A 6,355-nucleotide genomic window follows, 5' to 3' on the forward strand; every position below is an offset into this window, starting at 1 on the left:
CACACTGCATAGTAGGTGATTATTTAATTAAAATACTTTGATTTAATAATTAATTAATTATAATATGCCATATGCATAAAGAGTAACTTTTTTTTTTTTTTTGAAATATTTCTATTTTTCAAAATTTTTGTTTGAGTTTACTTACTTTCTCAACCTATTGAAACACAAATAATCAGAATTTAAACTTGTAACTCTCCCATCAGAGAAGTGCCATTGATTTCCAGATCATACTTACAGACCGAACACAGAGAGAGATCATCATCAACATATATATACATACTGAAATCTATTCTTGGTGTATATATATAGAGAGGGATCAAGATCGAAATTATGGAAGGCAGTGTTAAGAAACCCTACTTGGCTGTTCTGGCAATACAGTCCATATATGCAGGCATGTTCCTGCTGTCCAAGGTTGCTTTTGACGTTGGGATGAACACCTCTGTGTTTGTGTTCTACAGACAGGCCGCCGCCACTGTGTTCCTGCTTCCCATTGCTTTGCTTGTCGAACGGTACGATGTATATTGTTAGTTAGTTGGGTTTATTTGCCAGAGCTGAGTATTATCACACATATAAATAGCTTCATCCTACGTTTGATTTCAGGAAAACTGCGCCCCGCCTCACTTTCACCACTTTCTTCATGATTTTCATGCTCTCTCTCATTGGGTGAGTCAGATTTTAAGCTTCTTCATTTAGTATCGCCTCAAAAAATTGTTTTCTATTGCTCCGCGGAGGGTTTGAATTCATTCTACTAAAAATTTAGGGATCCTTGGGAGACATTAGATGTGATGAAAACTCTTTATGCACAGAGTGTACATTCTGCAGACAAGGGTTAAGAATCAAAGACTAACTACTGAAAGATTGGGGATTTACCTCCTACACCCATTTTTGGGCAAAGGGGGATTTACCTCCTACACCCATTTTTGGGCAAAGGTTTCGAAGGCTTAGAATTAGTCTAGAATAAATTGAGAAACCTAATGTATATAAAAAAAAAAAAAAAAAAAAAAGCTTTTGCTTTTTTTAAAAGAATTATTAAGATTGTTGGTGGAGTTGTATGTGCAGGATTACGATTAGTTTGAACATCTATGGCGTGGCCTTAAAATATACTTCTGCAACTTTGGCTGCTGCAACTACTAACAGCCTTCCAGTCGTTACTTTCCTCCTTGCCCTTTTGTTCAGGTAATTAAATAATTATGGACCAAAGATTAAATTTACTCCGATCCGTTCAATTCTTCTGGAGATTCAGGTGTCCAGGTTTACAGCATATTATAACTTTTAATTTTGACCTAATTAAAAGTATATATATATATATATATATATATATATATATATATATGTTGCGGGCATACCTCCAGTCTTCTAGGTCCAACGAATAACTATAATTCTATCCACTTTATATACTTGTACTCCATAGCTTATGTGGAGGAACATTCTTCGTGTCATTTCATGTATAAAAGAAAAAATGAAAAACAAAGAAACTTATCTATTGTGTATAATGCTCTTTATTATAAGTTAATTATAAGTCATAGGTTAATTGGAATACTGGTAAAAGTAGTTCAATCTTGTGACCATCTATCTATTTAAAATATTATGTCATCATATCAGTCCATCACCTACCTTTTTTTTGAAGGTTTATAATGCTGTATATTAATGAATAAATTGAATGATAGAGTCAGGAGGGACAGAGTCATCATGTCAGTCCATCACCTGCCTAATAGTTAGCATAAAGTTACATTATATAGGTATGCAATTAAGCATAAAATTTGATTAACATACAAAAAGTATAGTACGTAGATCTTAATTAGTCCCAAGATTAGCTTAATTTTGAGGTTTTGTTTTTAAATGTTGAATAAAGAATGTAATTGTCATGGACTTGGTTTACAATGTCATTTCCATCATGCTCCTACGCTATATATCTATCTTCAAACAAAGTAACATAAATTGTCATGGAAATGGTTTACAATGTCAAAGTTACTTTAGATTTTATTGGGTTTTTGTTTTTTAATTTTTGAATTAATTAATTAACATTGTTATGGAACAGGATGGAAAGGGTGGACTTTCGATCGGTGGGTGGAATAGTGAAGGTGTTGGGCATAGGTCTATGCATGGGAGGAGCAGCCACCATTGCCTTCTACAGAGGACCAACCATGAGGCTGTTGATGCACCACCACCTTATCAATCACCATGACCAACACCTTCAAGTTAACCCTTCTTCTGGCCAAGCATGGGTGAAGGGTGTATTTCTCATGCTCCTTGCCAACACTTGCTGGAGCTTATGGCTTGTCGTGTAGGTAACTACTGATAGATATATTAGAAATGAGTTCGGAACAAACAGACCCAAAAAGACAGGTCAAGACAACGTACTCGAGCCATCCTTTAAGAATGGCCCTGAGGCTGACTCCAGCCGTCATGGCCAAGGTCCTGCCTCGAGGCCCCAAGGAAGAACACGAGGTCCTGAGCAGGCCCTAACAGTATAGTAGGAGGCGTACCATATTCAAACTATTCTCCGTTCACACCAAGCTGGTCCAATTAAGGGGCAAAGTGCTGGTCAAATTGTTTTTTTTCATACGAGAGGGGATTTGAACTATCGACCTCTCTTAAGGGACGAGAGTGAACGGCCACTCACGCCAACTAATTTGGTTACTATATTGCATGCATGGTGGGTTCAACTTTAATTTAATTTGTAAAGAATGTATGTATGTGCAGGGCCATGTTCTGAAAGCTTACCCTTCCAAGCTTCTGTGCACAACTCTTCAATGCTTTAGCAGCACCATTCAATCATTCGTTGTAGCCATTGCTTTGGTGAGAAACCCCAGGGAGTGGCAGCTCGGATGGAATGTCAAACTACTATCTGTTGCTTATTGTGTAAGTAACAACTAACGCCATTCAAAAAAAGTTAATTATATATAGTGCAGTTAATTAAAGTGGAAAATTATTATGTGACAGGGAATTGTAGTGACTGGGGTTACGTTTTACTTGCAATCGTGGGTGGATGAGAAGAAAGGTCCACTTTTCCTGGCAATGACTACACCCTTGGCATTGATCATCACCATTGCTACATCAGCTTGCTTTTGGGAGAGATTATCAGTTTGGGAAGGTAATTAGTTACTCCCTAATTCCTAATACTAATCATTCTCTCCTATTTTCCTTTTTACATATATAAACGTAACCCAAACCAATACGTTTCTTAAGCCCAAAACCCATTAGCCCATATAAATCCCCAAGAGTATCACAATATGCAATCGTTATGCCTTGGACCCGTGTCCAGCATGCTTGCTGGACACGGGTAACAGTGTCGTTAGGCACTGTTATCTCTTTTTTTTTTTTTTTCTTTTTTTTTTTTTAATTTCAGATCACTTTGTTATAGAAGTATATGTTCATAATTTTATTAGTATATGTTAATAACTATACATTCATAATTCCATAATTGTACGTTCATAACTCTATAACTGTACATTCATAACATCATAACTGTACATTCATAACTCCATAATTGTACATTCATAATTTTCGAAGCTCTATGTTCACAATTTTAGAGCTCTATGTTCATAATTTTATCACTATATGTTCATAATTGTAAGTTCATAATGTTAGAGCTCTTTGTTCATAATTCGATTACATTCATAATTTCATAACTGTAGATTCATAATCTCATAACTGTAGATTCATAACTCCATAACTGTAGATTCATAACTCTATAACTGTACATTCATAATCTTCGAAGCTCTATATTCACAATTTTAAAGCTCCATGGTCATAATTTTATCACTATATATGTTCATAATTGTAAGTTCATAATGTTAGAGCTCTGTGTTCATAATTTCATAATTGCATAACTGTACATTCATAACGGCATAACTGTACATTCATAACGGCATAACTGTACATTCATAATCAAAAAAAAAAAATAACGCCGTTAACGGCAAAACACGCACGAAATTTTTTTTTTTTAACTAAATGACGCGTTTTTTTTTAAAAACGACATCGTTTTGGGCCCGTGTCCACAATTCAATGTGGACACGGGTCCAGAGCATAATTTGCCCACAATATGTATATATTAACTTGGGCAAAATTTTATAACTGAATTCCAAACTAAATTCGAAATTTTAAATACTTGGCCAAATTCTGTATTACAATTTACAAATTTAAGTAATAAATTTATTAATTTAAAATTTGAAATATAATATTAAATTAAATTTCATTATAAAATTATCATGCGCAAAAGAATTATTTATTCGATTTATCCAGTCAGGCTCAGCTTAATTTGAGATTTTTAATTGATGATTTCGGATAAGATTCGAATTTAGCGGATCAATACATACATTAGCTTAAAAATGCAACATTCATTATAAATCCAAATTTTTGTGTATATGTTTTCAAATCTGTTTAGTTTAATCAAATTGTTTGTCCTACTTAATCATTTAATTTGATTATAATGACAGCATATTGGGAGGAGTGTTGCTGGTTGGAGGACTATACAGTGTTTTATGGGGAAAGAACAGAGAGCACAAAATCGAAACAGATATCACTTTCGTAGATGACATTGAGAAGGCAGCAAGCGAGCCAACGAAGGCGGTAGAGATCACAGCAGTCAAAAACCCCGCACCTTAATCAAGGAACTCAAATGTCCAGAATGCCTAAAATTATATTGCAGATAACAATATATATAACCATGAAAATTTGTTTCATAAAACCGGTTGAAGAAATGAATTCGCACTAGAATAGTAGTGAAATCTTTAGATAATTATGTGGATGGTCCGAATTGGGCCCAGTTGAGCCAGCAATGTAATGTTTATATAATTATTTGATGAATATATAGTTATGTTATAAAAAAAGAAAAATTGTTGAATATATGTTCATTAGAGGTGGCCACGAGCCGGTTCAAAGTCAAATTAACCCTAAATTGGCAATTTATATAGTGCACCAGGGCGCGCATTGCATTGTGCGCCCTAATACAAAATGACGTCGTTTTACATAACTGTATAAAAAAATACACATAATTGTATAAACAAATACACATAATTGTATAAACAAATACACATAACTGTATAAAAAATACACATAATTGTATAAACAAATACACATAATGATATAAACAAATACACATAATCACGCCAACTCCCTTCCGCGCCCCCCAAAACGATGTCGTTTTGGGAGGCGTGGGCAGGACGCACAGTACTGCGCGCGCCGTGGTGCAGGGTATAACGATTGCGCTAAATTAGTCTGGAAAAAAGCGGGCCTAAGCCAAACTTAGCCCAAACCTAAACCGGCCGATTCAAGTCCTATAAAAAATTGTCCCGAACTCCACTTCAAACTGGCTCAAGCCCGAGCAAAATATAACATGAATTTTATAAATTATATAATACACTTTATAATAAATCGTTATGCTGTTCTATGTTCATAATTATTGAACTATATGTTCATAATTTTTGAACTTCATATTCACAATTATTGAATCTCTATATTCATAATTACAGAACTGATGGCGATATGGGACTCCGAGGGGCCCAAGTTTATTGGGAAAATTGGCCCAACCGCCCAAACGTGGTGTCCATCTTTATGGGTGATGTGTTGGCCCAACAAGAATAATGAAATTCTATCGGGCTAAGGAAAGAAGGAAGCTTGGAGCAAGATATTATTAAAATTACTATTAATGCGTATTGAACCCACAACCTCAAGCATAACAACACAAGTCCTAAACCACCAAATCAATCAAGATCTTATATACTAAAGGGTAGGAAACTCCACTTATGCATGGGAGTGCGCTGGAAGCAAGGTAGTGGGGGGATACGTGTGTGGTCCAGAATGAAGGCTGTCAGATGCCATCCATTTGTCAACCATCCGTGAATCCCTTAATAGTATAAATAGGCATCCTTTTAAAGGCACCCCTTAGCTCACCAAACCACTCATGGTTTATTGGTTTGAGTCTTCAATCCCTTACTGGCACACTAGGGTTCAAGTCCTATCGATAATATATTTTAGTTTTATTTAATTTATTAGTTCCCTTAGCTTGTTTAGTTATTATTTTGGACCGTCATTCTGGGCTTGTACATCAGGCTTTGTACGTACTATTTTGGGCCTAGTGCCCCGGGTAATAAAGTTATTCTTTGCCTACCCCCTTTCTATATTTCTGTATCCGGTTTATGGTGGATCCGGTCCCAATAAAACCATCATTGGCGCCATCTGTGGGGATCGCTACGATTAGTCTGTGTTTGTAGTCTCTATTATTTGAGCAAGATTCCGAGGTAATGCCAAATGGCAGATTCGCAGGATGAGCTACCCTACGAGGTAACACACTTAGCACATTGAGACACTACCCTGGTGAGTGTACTTTTACACTTAGTTCAGTAAATATTAT

At 35.6% G+C, this 6,355-nt stretch overlaps 1 pseudogene; it reads left to right on the forward strand.

The window, feature by feature from the left end:
- Positions 1–258: 258 nt before the first annotated feature.
- On the forward strand, positions 259–4,811 carry LOC109174734 (annotated as a pseudogene).
- The last annotated feature ends 1,544 nt before the right edge of the window (positions 4,812–6,355 follow it).

This window comes from Ipomoea nil, unplaced genomic scaffold, assembly GCF_001879475.1.
Source record: "Ipomoea nil cultivar Tokyo-kokei standard unplaced genomic scaffold, Asagao_1.1 scaffold0656, whole genome shotgun sequence".
In the NCBI taxonomy this organism is placed as follows: domain Eukaryota; kingdom Viridiplantae; phylum Streptophyta; class Magnoliopsida; order Solanales; family Convolvulaceae; genus Ipomoea; species Ipomoea nil.